General features: G+C 36.3%; 1 protein-coding gene across 5 annotated transcripts in view; it reads left to right on the forward strand.

The window, feature by feature from the left end:
* Nucleotides 1-19820, forward strand: part of C10H2orf88 (chromosome 10 C2orf88 homolog) — a 195396-nt gene that overhangs the window by 143379 nt on the left and 32197 nt on the right. The window contains exon 2 of one of the 5 annotated variants that reach the window (XM_009182612.2): nucleotides 15305-15429. The exons of 3 other annotated variants lie outside the window; for them this stretch is intronic. The gene's annotated coding sequence lies outside the window, so the exon portion shown is untranslated. Of the gene's footprint in view, nucleotides 1-11194; nucleotides 11259-15304; nucleotides 15430-19820 lie in introns of all 5 variants that reach the window. One more of the 5 variants, XM_021923808.2, reaches the window with a different exon arrangement.

Raw genomic sequence — 19820 nt, forward strand, 5'->3', positions numbered from 1 at the left:
TAAGGTGCTAGATAAGGATCCAGTTTCATTATCCTACATGTGGCTTACCAATTATCCTAGCATCATTTGTTGAAAACGGTGTCCTTTCACCACTTTATGTTTTTGTTTGCTTTGTCAAAGATCAGTTGGCTGTAAGTGTTTTGGTTTATTTCTGGATTCTCTATTCTGTTCTTTTGGTCTGTGTGCCTATTTTTGTACCAGTACCACACTGTTTTGGAGACTATGGCCTTATAGTATAGTTTGATGTGATGCCTCCAGATTTGTTCTTTTTGCTTAGTCTTGCTTTGGCTATGTGGGCTCTTTTTGTGTCCCATGTGAATTTTAGAATTGTTTTTTCTAACTATGTGAAGAATGATGGTGGTATTTTGGTGGGGATTGTGTTAAATTTGTAGATTGCTTTTGGCAGCATGGACATTTTCACAGTATTGATTCTACACATCCATGAGCATGGGATGTGTTTCCATTTGTTTGTATTGTCTGTGATTTCTATCAGCAGAATTTTGTAGTTTTCCTTGCAGAGGTCTTTCAATTCCTTGATTAGGCATATTTCTAAGGTTTTGTTGTTGTTGTTGGAGCTATTGTAAAAGTTCTTGATTTGATTCTCTGCTTGGTTGCTGTTGGTGTACAGAAGAGCTACTGATTTGTGTACATTCATCTTGTATCTGGAAACTGCTGTGTTTTTTTTTTTAATCAGTTCTAGGAGCTTTCTGGAGGAGTCCTTAGGGTTTTCAAGGTAAACAATCATATCATCAGCAAACAGTGACAGTTTGACTTCCTCTTTACCAATTTGGATGCCGTTTATTTCTTTCTCTTGTCTGATTGCTCCAGCTAGGACTTCCAGTACTATGTTGAAGAGGAGTGGTGAGGGTGGGCATCTTTGTCTTGTTCCAGTTCTCAGTAATGCTTTCAACTTTTCCCCATTCAGTATTATATTGGCTGTGGCTTTGTCATAGATGGCTTTTATTACATTAAGGTATGTCCCTTGTATGCTGATTTTGCTGAAAGTTTTAATCATAAAGTGAGGCTGGATTTTGTCAAATGCTTTTTCTGCATCTATTGAGATAATCATATGATTTCTGTTTTTAATTCTGTTTATGTGGTGAATGACATTTATTGATTCACATATGTTAAACTATTCCTGCATCTCTGGTATGAAACCCACTTGATCATGGTGGATTATCTTTTTGATATGTTGCCGGATTCAGTTAGCTAGTATTTTGTTAAGGATTTTAGCATCAATGTTCATCAAGGATATCAGTCTGTAGTTTTCTTTTTTGGTTATGTCCTTTCCAGGTTTCGGTATTAGGGTGATGTTGGCTTTGTAAAATGAATTAGGGAGGGTTCCTTCTTTCTCTGTCTTGTGGAATAGTATCAAAAGGATTGGTACCAATTCTCCTTTGAATGTCTGGTAGAATTCTGCTGTGAATCCATCTGGTCCTGGACTACTTTTTTTGGTAATTTTTTAATTACCATTTTAATCTCGCTACTTGTTATTGGTCTGTTCAGGGTATCTAATTCTTCCTGATTTAAGCTAGGAGGATTATATTTTTCCAGGAATTTACCCATCTCTTCTAGATTTTCTACTTTATGTGTGTAAAGATGTTCACAGTAGCCTTGAATGATCTTTTATATTTCAGTGGTGCCAGTTGTAATATCTCCTGTTTCATTTCTTAGTGAGGTTAGATTTTCTCTCTTCTTTTCTTGGTTAATTTTGCTAATGGTCTATCAATTTTACCTTTTCTTTACTTTTCTTTCTTTTTTTTTTTTTTTTTTTTTTTTTTTTTTTTTTTTTTTGAGACAGAGTTTCACACTTGTTGCCCAGGCTGGAGTGCAATGGCTCAATCTCAGCTCACTGCAACCTCTGCCTCTCGGGTTCCAAGCTGATTCTGCCTCCTGCCTCCCGGTAGCTGGGATTACAGGCATGCACCACCACCACACCTGGCCTAATTTTGTAGCCATTTTTTAAGTAGAGATGGGGTCTCACAATGTTGGTCAGGCTGGTCTCGAACTCCCAACCTCAGGTGATCCACCTGCCTCTGCCCCCAAAGTGCTGGGATTACAGGCAAGAGCCACTACGCCCATTATTTATCTTTTCAAAGAACCAGCTTTTTCTTTCATTTATCTTTTGTATTTTTTTGTTTCAATTTCATTTAGTTCTCTGATCTTGGTAATTTCCTTTCTTCTGCTGGATTTGGGTTTGGTTTGTTGTTGTCTCTCTAGTTTGTTGAGGTGTGACCTTAGAATGTGAGTCTGTGCTCTTTCAGTGTTTTTGATGTTGGTGCTTAGGGCTATGAACTTTTCTCTTAGCATCATCTTTGCTGTATCCCAAGGTTTTGATAGGCTGTGTCATTACTGTCATTCAGTTCAAATAATTTTTAAATTTCCATCTTTGTTTTTGACCCACTGTCCATTCAGGAGCAAGTTATTTAATTTCCATATATTTGCATGGTTCTGAAGGTTCCTTTTGGAGTTGATTTCCAGTTTTATTCCACTGTGGTCTGAGACAGTGCTTGATATAACTTCAGTTTTCTTAAATTGATTGAGGTTTTATGGCCTATCATATGGTCTATCTTGGAGAAAGTTCCATGCACTGTTGAATAGAATGTGTATTTTGCAGTTGTTGGATGAAGTGCTCTGTATATATCTGTTAAGTCCATTTGTTCCAAGGTATACTTTAAATCCATTGTTTCTTTGTTGACTTTCTGTCTCAGTGGCTGGTCCAGTGCTGTCAGTGGAGTATTGAAGTCCCCACTATTATTGTGTTGCTGCCTATCTCTAGGAGGATTATGGCTGTCTTGGCTGAGTCATGCAAGTTGTCCGAGAAGTGGGGGAAAGTTGGCAGTCACAGGCCTCACCCAGCTCCCATGCAAACCGAAGGGCCAGTTTCCCTCCCACTGTGCCCCCCACAACAGCCCCCAGTCTTTTTCCAGGCAGAGAGCATAACAGTTTTGAAAACTTGCCCTGGGCTACCCACCTTCCAGCTGCAAAAGAAAAGTGCTTGGTTGCACACTGGATTTGTACCCTCCCCCGAGTTCTGGCCAGGAGGCTTCTCAACCCATTCAAATTCTTTCAAAGTTCAGCTAGAGATTTCCTTCTCCCTGTGGAGTTTCACCCCCTGCTCCTCTGGTCACCCTCCTGATGGATCTCTGTGGTGCCAGGCAGGAATGGCCTGCTAGGGCATGCAGCGAGCTCCCAGGTCCTTTCTGCAGCTTCCTCTACTACTGTACATCACTTGGCTCTCCAAATTGACTCAGCTCCAGGTAAAGTCAGAAATTTCTCCCACAAACAGACCTTCAGCCTCTCCAGTGGGGAGGTGTTTGGGAGAGGAGGGTCTCCCTTTCCCAATTCTGCAGTTGGGGCACTTACGGTATTTGGGTCCTGGGTCCTGCAGGATCAGTCCACTTCCTTCAGAGGGTCTGTGGGTCCTCTCGGGATTGCAGGTTTGTTCTTGCAGCCAATCTGGAGCTAAAATTCAAATGAGAGCTTCTGCAAACTGCTCTGTCGGAGCTGCAATCTAGTCCTGCTTCCTGTCTGCCAAGATCTCTTGCTTTTTTTTTTTTTTTTTTCATTATTCCATTTTTCTACTCCTACCAGCAATATTTAAAAGTGTCTGTTTCCCCATAGCCTCTCCAATAAGTACTATAGGAGTTTTGGATTTTGCCAATCAGATAGTTGAGGAATTCTATCAGTGTAATATTAATTTGCATTTTTATTGGTGAAGTTTAGCATCATCTCATTTTTTTAGTGGCTCTTTGTATTTCTTTTTTCTGTGAACTATTCGTGCATATTCTTTGCTTACTTATCTATAAAATTGGCCTTTTCATTCACTATTTCTAGAAGTTTTTATATAAGAATACATATAAGCACTCAGTTTGTGCTATGAATTGCAAATGTCTTTCCTATTTGTCATTTCTGTTTTGATTTTGCTAATGGGATATTTTTGACATACATAAATGTTTGGTTTACTTGTGTTTACATTTGACTATTATGCTATCCAGATTTTTTTTTTTTTTTTTTTAATTTTAAGTTCCAGGATACATTTGCAGGATGTGCAGATTTGTTACATAGGTAAATGTGTGCTATGGTGGTTTACTTCACCTATCAACCCATCATCTAGGTGTTAAGCCTCGCATGCATTAGCTATTTATCCTGATGTTCTCCCTTTCCCCATCCCCATGACAGGCCCCAGTGTGTGTTGTTCCCCTCCCTGTGTTCATGTGTTTTCATTGTTCAGCATCTATTTGTAAGCGAGAACATGCAGTGTTTGGTTTTCTGTTCCTGTGTTAGTTTGCTGAGGATAATGGGTTCCAGCTCCAACCATGTCCCTGCAAAGGACATGATCTAGTTCCTTTTTATGGCTGCATAGTATTCCATGGTGTATATGTACCACATTTTCTTTATCCAGGCTATTATTGATGGGCATTTGGGTTGATCCCATGTCTTTGCTATTGTGAATATTGCTGCAATGAACAAACTAAGCAACTATCCAGACTTGATTTATAGTTAGAAAGGTCTTGGCCAGGCCGGGCACAGTGGCTCACACCTATAATCCCAGCACTTTGAGAGGCCAAGGTGGGCAGTTCACTTGAGGCCAGGAGTTCAAGACCAGCCTGGCCAACATGGTGAAAACCTGTCTCTACTAAAAATATAAAAAATAAGACAGGCATGGTGGGAGGCGCCTGTAATCTCAGCTACTTGGGAGGCTGAGGCACACGAATTGCTTGAACCTGGGAGGCGGAGGTTGCAGTGAGCTGGGATTGCACCACTGCACTCCAGAGTGAGACTCTGTCTCAATTTAAAAAAAGAGAGAGAGAGAGAGAGAGAGAGGTCTTGGCCTGGCTCCATGGCCCACTCCTCTAATTCCAGTGCTTTGAGAGGCTAAATTGGGAGGATTGCTTGAGGCCAGTAGTTTGAGACCTGGGCAACAGAATGAGACTCCATCACTACAAAAAATTTAAAAATATTTTTAATTTAAGAAAGAAAGGTCTTCCCATGATTCTAACAAAGATCACCTATGTTGTTTTCTAATACTTTTAACATTTCATTTTTTTACGTTCAAATCATTGCTCCATTTGGACCTATTTCTGTATCCCCATAACATAGCGTGAGTACAGAACTGGCTTTCTTTTCTTTCAACTTGCCACTCCATTTTCCCAACGCTATTTATTTATTTAAAAGTCTATCGTAACTTTGATTTGGCATTCAGTCTTCATTGTGCACTAAATCCCCATATGCATTTAAGTCTTTCTCTGGACTTTTTCTACTCTGTTTCATTAGTCTGTCTTTTCATAAGCCAATCCCACACTCTTAACTATTGTTGCATTACAGTATGTTTAAACCCCTAAAAAGAATAGTAATTTTATTGCTTTTTTTAATCAGAATTTCATAGGCTATGTTTTGTTCACTTTTTCCCCCATAAGAATTTTATAATTGATTTGTCTAGTTCCAGGAAAGAAAATCTGTATTTTTTGTTATTATTGTTCCTTAGTAACTTATAAATGTAATACAACTGCTTTATGATAATGAGTCTTTCTGTCAAAGAACACAGTCTACATTTGTCAAGTTAACTTTTGTATCCTTTTTATTAGAAAGTTTCTCCTCTAGGTTCTGAATATTTCTTAAATAATTCTTAATACTTTGTCATTTGTTGTTATTGATATGGGATTTACTCGCCCATTATTTCTTTTTTTTTCTTTTCTTTTTTTTTTTTTTTTTTTTGAGATGGAGTCTCACTCTGTGGCCCAGGCAGGAGTGCAGCTATCTCCGCTTACTGCAAGCTCTGCCTCCTGGGTTCATGCCATTCTCCTGCCTCAGCCTCCCAAGTAGCTGGGACTACAGATGCCCACCACAAAGCTCGGCTAAGTTTTCATATTTTTGGTAGAGATGGGGTTTCACCATGTTAGCCAGGATGGTCTTAATCTCCTGACCTCATGATCTGCCCACCTCGGCCTCCCAAAGTGCTAGGATTACAGGCGTGAGCCACCGTGCCCGGCCACTTGCCCATTATTTCTAAGTCATTGTTTACATATATGAAGACTATTAATTTATGTGTATTAATAATTTTATATCCTGCTACTTTGCTGAATTTTCTTATAATCATTTTCATTTGGTATCTGTTGGATTTTTCAGGTGTACAATCATACCATCTGAAAATATAGAAATATTTTTTCCCCAATTTTTATACCTCTAATTTTCTATGGTATTGGAGGTATAGGCAATCAATTAGAACATGTTAACTAGTAGTGGTGATTTTGGGCATCTTTGTCTAGTTCCAGACTTTAGGAAGAATATCTTCAGTGTTTCTCCACTAGGAAATCAGCTAGCCTTAAAGTTAAGATAAAATATGTATAATAGTATAAAGTTTTCATCAATTCTTATTTTGAGTGCTTTTTAAAAAATCAGGAATAGGTTTGATTTTTATTAAATTCCTTTTAGCAACTATAAATATAAACAAAATTTTCCACCATAAATTTATTAATATGATAAATTACATTAATATATTTTGTATTATTGAGTTATTCTTGCATTCTTACACAAGCATTGAGAAGGAATCTCACTTGATCATGGTATATTATTCTCTTAATGTGCTAATTTGTTAATATTTTATAAGTCTTCTGAATTGATATTCATAACTAAAGCTGATAATTCTTTTTTTGCAATCTATTAGGCTTTAGTATCATCAGTGTTATAACTTATAGTCTGGAATTTTTCATTTTTCTAAAATCTGGAACAATTCAAATAGCATTGCCTACTCTCTAAAGATTCCTCTGTGAGATGAGATGGGTACATTTTGGAGTTGAGGAGATATTTGCAACATATGTAAGCAATAATTAAGCTATTTTGCAACCTCTTCTTTAGGATTTCCCTCAATTTCAACACAAAATTTCAGTATTATCTTACAGCATTTAACCTTGATATTTTTGATTATGCTTATGCTTCTATAATATATTAATTTCTATAGTAATTGACCCCTGTGGAATTTCTAAGTCTGCTGGGATGAGTTTTGAATGATTTAGTTTTCCTGGAAAAATCATTTGTTTCATCTTCCAGGTTTTCAAGTTTATTTGCACAGAGTTGTGCAAAGCAGCTTCATAGTCCCTTTTGTTTCTGTTACTCTTTTCATTTCTTATTTTTTTAACCATTTGCTGTATTTTAGTTTGGAAAGTGAATTCATCTGTCTTATTTTTAGTGTATTTCTGTTTCTCCTTGTATATTCTATAGCTTTGACTTCATGCAAGTAATTGCTAAGTTGTTTGGTACACAGATGTTCATAACTTATCTTCCTTGTGAATTCTCATACTTAGCATTTTTTAAAAGTCTTTATAAATTGCTTTTGGGTGTGAGTCCCATATTTACTGATTAAAATCACTGCCTGTGCTTTCTTTTAGTTCATATTTGCTCATAGTGTTATCCTGATTGAATTGTCTTGTCTTAGAAGTGTCTCTTGTATACAACACAGGGCTACATTTTGCTTTATGATAGAAGTATATGACTTATTGCATGCACACAAACCCCAAAATTCACATCTAACTATGTTCCACTGACCAAAGCAAGTTACCTGGCAGTCTAGATTCAAAGAGTAGAAATAAACTTCACTCTTAGGGAGAAGTTACACAATATTGTGGCCATTTGGGTAGGGACCAGATCTACTCCAGGCTGTGAGGTGGACTGCCTATGTAAGAACTAACTGGGGAGTATAGAAGAGATCTGTGTCTGGAGGCAGGTCTCCTACTTGAGTAAAATGTGCAGTAGGGAGACACTTCCCCTGCTTTTCTAAGGCTTTCTTAAGAACCATACATGCACTGGAAGAGAAAGCCAGCATTTGAACTTGCGCTCCTCAGAGTACATTGATGGCTATTCAGTGTGATTGTGCAGACAGGAGTCTGGAAAGCTAATAACTTCAATTTTTTTTAATGAAGTAGGAAGTAAGAATGGGGAGAAAGAGTAGCTTGAACATCGAGGAGCTTTAGAATGGTCATTGGAATACTAAGGTTGAAATTAACCTAAGGTGGATAGATTAAAAATACTTTTCTCTGTGCTAGCAACAAGCTATAAAAGAGGAAAAAATTTTAAAGGACCTCCTGAAAAATAATAAAATGATACATAAGGACATTAAATAATAAATTTTTAGGTATATTTATTATCATAGAAACATGAATGCCCCCCCAAATTAAGTAAATGTAATACAATTCTAATTTAAATTTGCATATGGTTTTGGGGAATTAGATAAAGTGATCTTAAAGGCTATATGGAATAATTAATGTAAAAAGGAAAACTGGTGAGGAGTGACCTGCCTCACCAGATTGGAGCATATCATGACCTCCTTATTGGCCTTGGTTTTGGCTTAAAAAAAGATAAGTCAGAAGAATAGAATAGAGGGCTCAGAAATAGACCCAGTACATGTGGATATTTGATATTTAATAAAAATGGTATTTCAATTAAAAGGAGAAAAGATGGGTTATTTTTAAAATGGTGCTGATCCAACATCCTGTTAATCTGGTAAAAAGTATTAATATATTGAGATAAGTTCCAGATTGATTAAAGAAAAGAAAAAAGAAATAATAGATTTTATATACATACAAACATCCTTCAAGTTGTTGATTAACCAAGATAGGACCTAGAAGTTATAAAGGACAAGACACACATAATTTCAAAATCTGTGTGACAGATGATTAAATTTAAATCAAAAGAAAATGAGTGCTATGCTTTAATGAAAAATTTTAAAAAGGGAATGATAAATTAGGGGAAATTATTTATTTGAAACACATGATAGAGAAGATTTGGACTATACAAAAGTGCTTATAAATGGATAAAACATAAATAACCAAAAAGAAACAATGGGCAAAAGAGATTTGCAGAAAAGAGAATCCAAATGGCCAATAAACATGAAACCACGCTCAACCTTGCTGGGAGTAAGGGACATGCAAATAAAATTACAACAATATATAATGTCATAGCCATTAGTCTAGCAAAAATCAACAGTGAAAATTGCTGCTGAAAAAGAAGAGTATTCTCATATATGTGGAAATGTTCATTGTTTCAGTCTTTCAAAAATGTAATCTGGTATTATCCATTGTAATTAAAAATACATTTACCTATCCCATCATAGGAATCTATCCCATGGAAATAAAATCACTACTAGGTAAGGTATGCACCCAGTTACGTTTATTGCATCATTGTTTGTACTAATGGAAGACTGGAGACAGAGTGAGTGCCCCTCAGTAGACAAATGGCTCAATATACTGTATTATGGCACACTCATATCATTAGTATCATACAGCCATTAAAAGAAATCAATTTAGTTCTTATTAAGGACTTCCCCTGAGCTAGGCCCTCTTTTGATCCTCACCACAACCTTATGTGGTAGGTGGTAATAGTTTTACCGGATAGGAAACTAAAGCACAGAGAGTTTTTGAAAACGTACCCAAGGCCTCACAGAACTACATTCAAAATCTCTCCATTTTCTCTTTATGCCAGTTGAAAATAATATCACATTATTATGAAACAAATGACTCCCTAAACTTGTACACACACACACACACACACACACACACACACACACACATACACACACATCACAGGATGCTATATATCTAGAGTAGGTTTGTACTCCAGAAAAGAAGGTTAAATATTAGGTTTTTAACATTTTTACTTTTGGAAGAACTACATTTACTGTTCATGGTAAAAAAAAAAAAAAAAAAACGATGGATATAATTTCATAAAGCTTTGTTAAAGGAATGACCACTTTTCATGATTATCTGATGGGGATGGATTCTATATAATTTTTATTTTTACCTTTGTTTTTACTTACTTAATTGTATTTTTTTAAATGAGCATAGATAATTGAGGGAAGGGGAGACTATATCCATTGTGGGAAAAATTTATATTAATGGGGACATAATAATGATAATTTTATAAATTCGCCTCAAGACTATGTCTCCCATGTCTCTAGAACTTAAAACAAATTAATGCTGACAAGAAAAGGTTTAGTTATTACATATAAGGCTTAAAATGAAATGCTCCAAACAGGTCTTGAAAGCAGGGTTTTTTAGCAGAAGAAAAATTTAACCTACATTTTAGTGTATGCAGACCTCTCAAACAAGCAGTTTCCTTTAAAAAATTGGTGATGTATTTCTCACATTAACAAATATGAAGTAAATTTAACAGTGTGTTTCACCTATTGAATAGGAAATGGTAAGAATTTGTATATAGAGTCTATGTAAATATTTATATACTTTAAATGTATTTTGCCATAAACAAACTGTATTTACATTACTTTTAATGATATTGATTACATTGTAAATTTCTGAGGGGATTCATAGTATCGTGTTATCATTTAAGATATTTTTTTCTTTTTTGATTCTGTTCTCCCTGGCTATCATCACCTTGGCATTATGCAGACCCTGTTGGGGAGAGAAATAGTGGACCCAGGTCCCAAAGTTCTCTCTGAATGGCAAAGCATGTGTAAGAGGCAGATCTAAAAGTGATGAGGCAGAGCAGATATGATCACAGGGCAGAAGCCTCACAGGAGCAGGGGAAACATCCCTGTTTGGAGTCAGGAGTGGGCAGGAGAATTTCTGTTGCTATCCATTTTGGAGAGAAGGCTGCAGGAGAAGGGCTATCCTCAGGGGAGGCCCAGGATTCTGTAGAGCCTGGAGATGAAGAGACTTCTAAGACAAGATGAGGATGTAGGAAGTTGATTAGCAAGGGATTAGGATTCCAAAGGCTGCAGTGCAAGGGGCTGTGATGCAGGATAATAGTGGGAGTTACCAAAGCTGAGAAAATAGAGAAGAGTGTAGGGCACTAGACAAGGTAGGAGGTCTGAGCTGGGATTAGGCACTTGCCTTTCTCCCTGTAAAGGAAAGTTATGATTACCAGCAACTGGCCTCCACCCAACTGTGTACAAATGATATTGGTGCCATAACTGCCTAAGGGTCCCAGGCACTTGGACCTGCCTCCAGTATTTGTTATATGGGCACGGTGACAGCGGTGGAGCGGAAGGGCAAAGTCTCCCAGGAGGCTCACTAGAGTTCTGGGTTGATGAGTACTGTTGTGCTGAGCCTTTGTATTCTCACTGTCTATATAATCACTTACAATGATTATTTCGTGAATATAAAACATCTACTCTCTACTTACAAGTGAAACTCTTTAGACTCAATTTCTGGGGATTTTTGGTTTTCTTCCCTGAATTCAGGACGTGCCCTACTTCAACTTGGGATGCGGACTGCTAGAGTGTCGTGGTTCTGTCATACTTGGCTGTGAGTGAAACTCATTTCTTTGAGCTCCCTTTGTTTTGTGAAGCTCAGTGTTCCAAGTTCTCTCGTCCCTGAGGTCCTTGGCTGATGACTGCTTCGTAACCACATTCTTCTAGCCAACATGATGTAAACCAACAAAGCTTGCCAGTAACTCTGTGATCTCTGAGAGATCACTTTAAGAAAAAAGGCTAAATTCATTGACTCATAAAACCAGTCTTTTGGCATACATGGAAGCCAATGAAGAAAGTATGTGAAAAGACAAGTTGCAACAATCTGTTCTTAAGAGCCATTGTTGGCCCCTTCTAAATGTCTGTTCTTTTAACTTCTGAAACTGCTGTCTTTGTATCTGAAAACATTAAGCTATTATGAACTAGAATTTGCCAATGCCAAATTGAAAGCAATTTTATGAGTTTAAAATGTCATTGCCAATAAAACATCATTAAATACTTTCTTTTAGTATTTCAGTGTAGAGTTGAAACATTTCTTTAGATCCAGGCAGGGGAAGTTCATTTTTGAAGATATAAGTTATGAGAATTTAAGAGGGACAATCAGGACTTAGTTGAGGTTTTCATGGATCTAGTTTTGATGTGACTTTCAATCTTAGGTGATTTTGATCTTTTCTTTCTATTTCTTAAGTTGCTTTGCAAACAGCTACATATTTAATGGTCTCAGAGTTTGTAAATAACATGGTGATTTATGGGCTGCTATTTGACATTGTTCTAATATCCCCAAACTCTGCTCCTATCTGATTTTCCTACCTGTCTGGTTGGCACTAGGCTTAGAATAAGATTTTTTTTTTAACCATGGTCATAGTAATATTCGTCCATGTTTCTCTTTAGTGATCCCTATATCAAAATGCCAAACCCAAATATTAGTCTCTTGGCCTTTTGTTTATAGTTCTTATGAAAATTGCATAGCTTATCTGTGCTAAAATGGTAGACTTTAAAATTTATTTTCTTCCATGAGGTTTATAAAACATGACTAAATGAAACTCATGTTTTAACTCATGGAATGGGAAACAAACTGGAATATTGGGATATACTTCTTTCCCATTTAATGAAAGTATGACTAGACTTTTGACCTACACTGATTCAGGAAAGTGATGTTAAGGCAAAATGTTTTAGGTAATTAACTCTCTTTCTTCATTTGTGATTTTTTTTAAAAAAAGAAGAAACTTTGAAAAATTAAAGACAGATACTAAATATTAACTATAAACGGATTTCAGTATGAGGGATAATAAATGTTTGAAAGATTCCAAGACAGATAAAGTATAAGAATTGCATGGATAAGTAACTTTTAATTCATAATATGACAGTGACATTTTCTTATTTACATTTACATGAAAGTCTAATCATACTTGCTTTAAATGAAATCTAATTGAGTACTTACAGATGAAGAACACTAAATGTAACTTTATATTTGGTCTTAGATGATTCATTAGAAAATCCTTGATTTATAGATAAGCAAACTGTCTCTAAGAGACTGGAACATTTTTTAAAGCTCCCCAATATTTTAGGGCCAAAACCAGGGTTTCAACTCAGTTCTCTGGATTATTAGATATCATTAAATTAAACTTTTTAAAATAAAATATACATAGTGGAAAGAGAATTCCATGAATTGCAGTAAGTTCTTTGTGCTGGTGCTTGAAGAAAGACCTCATGCTAGGAAATTCTTGCCTTCAGAAATTACCAATATGTCACTTCCTACAGTGACATATTAATTTGTCACTTTATTTGCCTTAATCAGTCCTACATGGATGGTCCAGTAGGCCTGAACTCAGAATGTAGTTTATACCAGCTTTTAAAAGGCATTTCTTTACCCTATCAAGTAGCATACCTATTCATAGGCATCTAAAATCATACCAAATTTATTTTCCATAAGCAACACATCCCAGCTTCTCAGGCCCACATTCTAAACAAGTAGCAAGTAAGTAGACTCTAGGTATAACCATTCCATTATTTACTATTGTCATGTCATCTTATAGAGAGATCTCTTAGACTCAACATAAAATATCCTTATTTTTATTTTTGTTGACCTTTCATCAGCCTTTGACTCCTGGCTTAGAAATCAGTTATAAGACAAAATGCAGTAGCTCAGTATTGATCCCCCATTACAGATGCTTATGCAGAAGCAGGAACTGAGCAGTAGAAGTATTCTCTTATTGGATAAGAAAATATTTGCCAGTTCATTAAAATAGGAATGTGTTCTGGACTTACTTTTGGATAAACAAGTTGCATTCACTTTTTTCCCTCTCGGCCACCAAAAAGCAAAGACCCATATTCAGATGATATGAGTTTATTATCTGGAACTAGGAGCGACTTAGAGACTACTGGTTCTATTCTCTAATCACTGCCAGAAAGAAGAAAATGGCTTCAGATCAACTATCCTAAAGTCAAGGTGTTTATTTTTGGTAGACATTTCACCTAGTTTATAATTGACATCTCTATTAATCAAGTTTCCTCAAAGTAATTATGACCTAGGATGCTCCTTTCTGGTGCAAAGGGCATGACATTTAAATCCAGAGAATACCTCTGGATTAAGATGATTATGTGAGCAAATGTGTTTTCTTCTCATAATTTTACCCTTACCTTCTTTATGACTAGTAGAGTAGAAGATTCATAAGCAAGATTAATTAGGATAGCTTAAAGGAAATAGAGAAGTTATTGTCTTGTAAATATGAGTAATTTTAAAATTCTAATACAGTAATATTTTAAATTGCTTATACACATATTGATTTTATCACTTTCTGTTTAAGCAGAATATTCTTCTCCCCAACCACTCTCAGTAATAGTAGTCTAAGTTGGGGAAAAACAGAGTTAAAATCTTTTGAAGGAAAACAAGGCCCAAAATAATGTTGAATATGTACAGAAGAGAAGCTTGTAATTAAAAGTCAATGAAAAGAAGCTTTGGGGAAAAAGTAGAATTGCTAATAGTGCCACAAAAACAATACCGTGCTTCTCACAAAAGAGAGAAGCAAATCCTACTGTAATCTCTGCTACTACATTTATGACTATTGAGGTAAGGCAATAAGGATTTATTTCTTTTGTGTTCTCCATAAGTAAAACTGGAATGATAATATTCCCATATTTACTTAATAAAATACCAGGAAAATAGTAAGCTGCTTATTTAAGAGCCTTATTTAAGGTTTAACAATAATAAATACAATTCAAATTTAAGCTCTGATGGACATATCAGAGGATTCCTTTGAAGTTTTCTTATTTAAGACATTGAGCACATGGAAGCAATTTTTTTAGGAGATATTTTAACAAGAATATTTCTTGCCTGGAAAAAAATGAAGGTAAATTTATAGCTGAGAAATTATATATTTGTCTAGATATTTGAGAGTAAATCTATTTTTCATATTCTACCCAAAATAAAAGAACAAAAGTTCTTATATAAGCAAATACTGTTAAAAAGCAAGTGGAGTGCATTATATTAAATATGCATAAGCCTGTTTCAGGATTGACCTCGCCAGATTATTGGATCATCTTGATGTAAACATTATGCAACCAATGTGTTTCTTGATTTTATAGTCGTAGAAATTAGATTTTTATTAGATCATCCAGGAGATATCAAGTCCTATAAAATGGAGTCTTGCCCTGTGATTTACAAATCTGAGATCTTAGCCTGAAATTCATAGTACTTCCTAATATATTTACAACTTCCTTTAGTTTTCATGTATTTAACAGACATATCTTGAGTTCCCACTGATTACCAGGCACTCAACTAGGAACTGGGAAGACTTAAAATACATCATTTCTGCCATTTGAGTGAGGATACTAAATACAATTTATTATAATTATTTATTGTTATTGATACATACATAAAATGTAGTAGGAAGATAGGGGAAAGATCTAAATCAATGACTTAGTATAACTAGGCCCTTTACTACTAGCTGAATGACTCATTTCCCCATTTTCCAGAAAGAATATGCATGAATTTTAACCAATAACATTATACTAAGTTCCATGTACTCATATGTTTGCATTGTATAAGTTTTTAAACCAGTGATTTTAGGATTCAGATTGCATCTATTAAATCTTTTTCAGCCTTCACTTAGAAAGGGAACATGAGAAGCACTGAAAAGCAAGGCACTGTGATCTACACAGAAACCATATATTGGGCTCACAGCTACTGAATGAGACTGACTGGTGGAGACAGTTTAGTGAACCTGGTAACTTCAGGGTTTTTTTTCTTACTTTTAACTGTGAGACAGAATAGGTTAATTGGTGATTTATAGTGAAAAAATTCATTTAAAAATTGTTTTGTCTCCTTACAAGATATCTATTTGAAAAAGTTAGTCCTGCAATTCAATAGGAAGAAAAGGCTTTATTATAGTGTGATAAAAGTATGTCTCTTAAAAATAAAGGCAAATCGGTCAGATGTATTGGCTTATGCCTGTTATCCCAGCACTTTGAGAAGCTGAGGCGGGCAGATCACTTGAGCTCAGAAATTTGAGACCAACCTGGAAACATGGTGAAACCCTGTCTCTATTAAAAATACAAAAAACTAGCTGTGCATGTTGGCACTATGGTCCCAGCTACTGGGGCGGCTGAGGTGGGAGGATTGCTTGAGCCATCGGGTGGAGGTTGCAGTGAACCATGATTGCATCACTGTACTGCAGCCTGGGCAACAGAGCCAGACTCTGTCTCAAATTAATTAATTAATTAATGGCAAATAAAATTTATTTGTGATTTATTTAGAATATTGGTACTTGAAAATAATTTTTTTCAGTGATTCAATCTACCACAAATGTTTAATAATTCTTCAGTTAAGAATTATTCAGCCATTTTCAAATATATTTAATCAGGTATTTTAGAGGAATGCTATTAGTTCTCAGATGGGCAGATTTTTGGAATATACAAAGTATGGAAAAACTTTCATAGGATAAAAAAGAATAAAAATAAAACTTACATTCCTTGAGTGCACAATATTTGCCAGATATTCTAATGTTAGCAGGCATTTCCAGTTTGGGAACTATTATAAACACAGATGTTATGGATAGTCTTATCTCTCAGAGTACATGTGCACGATTTTTGTTGGTTATACATCTAAAAATTATCATTTCTAAGTCATATCATAGGTATGTGTTAGCTTTAGGTGATAATACTAAGCATTTCCCAATGTGGTTGCCCCAAGTTTTCCTCTCATTTATGGTATAAAAGAATTCCAGAAGCATTTATTTCATCTTATAAGAACCAGAACCCTGATTATATTATTAGCATTAGAATTAAATTTAAAAAGTTAAGCCAAATAGAGACCAGGCCTGGTGGCTCACACCTGTAATCCCAGCACTTTAGGAGGCTGAGGCAGGTGGATCACTTGAGGTCAGGAGTTTGAGACCAGCCTGGCAAGCATGGTGAAACTCCATCTCTACTAAAAATACAAACATTGGCTGGGCATGGTGGTGGGCGCCTCTACTATCAGCTACTTGAGAGGCTGAGCCAGGAGGATCACTTAAATCTGGAAGGCAGAGGTTGCAGTGAGCTGAGATCCTGCCACTGTACTCCAGCCTAGACAACAGAACAAGACTCAATCTCAAAAACAATACAAAATGAAACAAAACAAAAACTAAAACCAAGTAGAATTTCAAGAAATGAAAAAAAATAGCAGTAACAAAAATTAACCGAAAGCATGACCTAAGTTGAGAATGAGACATAGCTGAAGACAATTTATAGAACTTTCAATTTACAGAAATTATTCAATATGCAGCACAAAGATATAAAGATGGAAAATATGAGCAGTTAAGAGACATTGAAGGTAGAATGGGAAGGTCCAACATATGTCAGAGAGAAGTTCCAGGAGGAGAGAATGGGGGGAGGCAATAGTCAAAGAGATAATAGCTGAACAGTATTTATGTTAGATGATAGACATTAATCCTCAGATTTAAGGAACTCAGCAGATTCCAAACAGAATAATTAAACACCCATACCTACACATAAAATTTTAGAGCACCAAATATAAGAAAGAATATTAAAGAAACTATAAAGATTACCTACAAAGGAATTGAAGGAAAGGAATAATATCTTCAAAGAGCCAAGGGAACATTCCTATTGGTCTAGGCTTGAAAAGCCAGCTAAAATATTTCAGAAGGAATGTCAAAGAAGGTTGTGTTTAGAAAAAGAGTGAGTTTACCACTTAGATCTTGACAGAAAGATTACTAAAGAATGTACTAACTGCAGAAGAAACTTAAATCTAGACCAAAGGAATATTATATAAGAAGCACTGGTGAACAAAGAAATTAATATTATAAGTGAAAAAGAGAAACATGCAAAGCAGTTATTTAAATAAAATATGAGAGAATAAAATGAGCAATGTAATGCTGATAGACTTTAAAACTTAGGGAAAATGGGAAATCATCTGGAAAAATACAGATTTCCAAAATTGACCCAGCATGTGTGAAACTTGAAAATGTGAAGGAATAATAAAAAAAAAAAAATCCACTTTTTTTTTTTTTTTTTTTTTTTTCTGAGGTCTGCTACACTTTTGCAAAACAGATTGTTCCTATCTTATATAACCTGTTCCAAAGACTAAAATAAATGAAGTGCTTTCCAACTCATTTTACAAAACCATTATAACATTAATACCAATACAGGAGAACTGTTTAAAAACTATAGGCTGATATCACTCATGAGCATAATACAAAAATAAGAAAATACATATGCAAACCAAATCCTGCAATGTATTAAAAAGAATTACAACCAAGTTTGGTTTATTCTAGAAATGAATAAATGATTTAGCATTTGAAAATCTATATAAGTTATCACATTAACAGATCAAAGTAGAGAAACCATTTGCTTATCTCTACAGATGGAAAAAATTATCTAAAAATCACCCATTCATAAAAAATATCTTAGGAAAGTAGGAATAGAATGGGACTTCTTTAATCTGATTTTCTTAACTGCCAAATCCTACAACAAACATTGTAGTAAAACATGGAAATATTCCCTTTAAAAGCAGGAACAAAAATAATTCTGCCATTGCTACTACTATGCAATTATAGCCAGCAAAAAAAGAAAAGAAAAGAAAAATGAATGACATCAGGGCTAGAAAGGAAAGACCAATTATTTATTTGATGGAACATTGTCTACATCGAAAATTTTTAAATTACAGATGATGTATTAGAATTATTGAAAGTTCAGCAAGTTTGGATACCATCCAAAATATAAGAAAAATATAGGGTATTAGTTTGTTTTTCACGCTGCTGATAAAGACATATGCGAGACAGGGCAATTTACAAAAGAAACAGGTTTATTGGACTTACAGTTCCATGTGACTGGGAAGGCCTCACAATCATAGCGGAAGGTGAAAGGCACATCTCACATGGTGGCAGACAATAAGAGAAAAGAGAGCTTGTGTAGGGAAACTCCCCTTTTAAAAACCATCAGTACTCATGAGATGTATCACGAGAACAGCACAGGAAAGACCTTTCCCCATGTTTCAATTACCTCCCACTGGGTCCCTTCTACAACACATGGGAATTCAAGGTGAAATTTGGGTAGAGACACAGCTAAACCACATCATTCTGCCCCTGGCCCCTCCAAAATCTCATGTTCTCACATTTCAAAACCAATCATGACTTCCCAGCAGTCCCCCAGAGTCTTAACGCATTTCAGCATTAATTCAAAAGTCTACAGTCAATAATCTCATCTGAGACAAGGCAAGTCCCTTCTGCCTCTGAGCCTGTAAAATAAAAAACAAGTTAGTTACTTCCTAGACACAATGAGGGTAAAGGCATTGGGTAAATACAGCTGTTCCAAATGGGAAAAGTTAGCTGAAACAAAGGGGCTACCGACCCCATGCAAGTCCAAAATCCAGCAGGGCAGTCAAATCTTAAAGCTCCAAAATGAACTCCTCTGACTCCATGTCTCACATCCAGGACATGCTAATGCAAAAAGTGAGTTCCCATGGTCTTAGGCAGCTCCGCCTCTGTGGCTTTGCAGGGTACAGCCTCCCTCCCAGCTGCTTTCATGGGCTGGCATTGAGTGTATGCAGCTTTTCCAGGTACACGGTGCAAGCTGTCAGCAGATCTACTATTATGGTGTCTGGAGGACGGTGGTCCTCTTCTCACAGCTCCACCAGGTGGTGCCCCAGTAGGGACTCTGTGTGAGGCCTGCAACCCCACATTTCCCTTCCACACTTCCCTAGCAGAGGTTCTCCATGAGGGCCCTGCCCCTGCAGCAAACTTCTGCCTGGACATCCAGGTGTTTCCATACATCTTCTGAAATCTAGGTGGAGGTTCTTAAACCTCAATTCTTAACTTCTTTGAACCCACAGGCTCAACACCATGTGGAAGCTGCCAAGGCTTGGGGCTTCCACCCTCTGAAGCAACAGCCCCAGCTATACCTTAGCCCCTTTTAGTCATGGCTGCAGTGGCTGGAATGCAGGGAACCAAGTTCCTAGACCGCACACAGCATGGGTAGCCTGGGCCTGCCCCACAAAACTATGTTTTCCTCCTAGGCCTCTGGGCCTGTGATGGGAGGGTCTGTCGTGAAGACCTCTGACACGTCCTGGAGACATCCCACCCCCACCCCTCCACTGCCCTCCCCACCCTGTTGTCTTGGG

This window comes from Papio anubis, chromosome 10 (genome assembly GCF_008728515.1).
Source record: "Papio anubis isolate 15944 chromosome 10, Panubis1.0, whole genome shotgun sequence".
Taxonomy (NCBI): domain Eukaryota; kingdom Metazoa; phylum Chordata; class Mammalia; order Primates; family Cercopithecidae; genus Papio; species Papio anubis.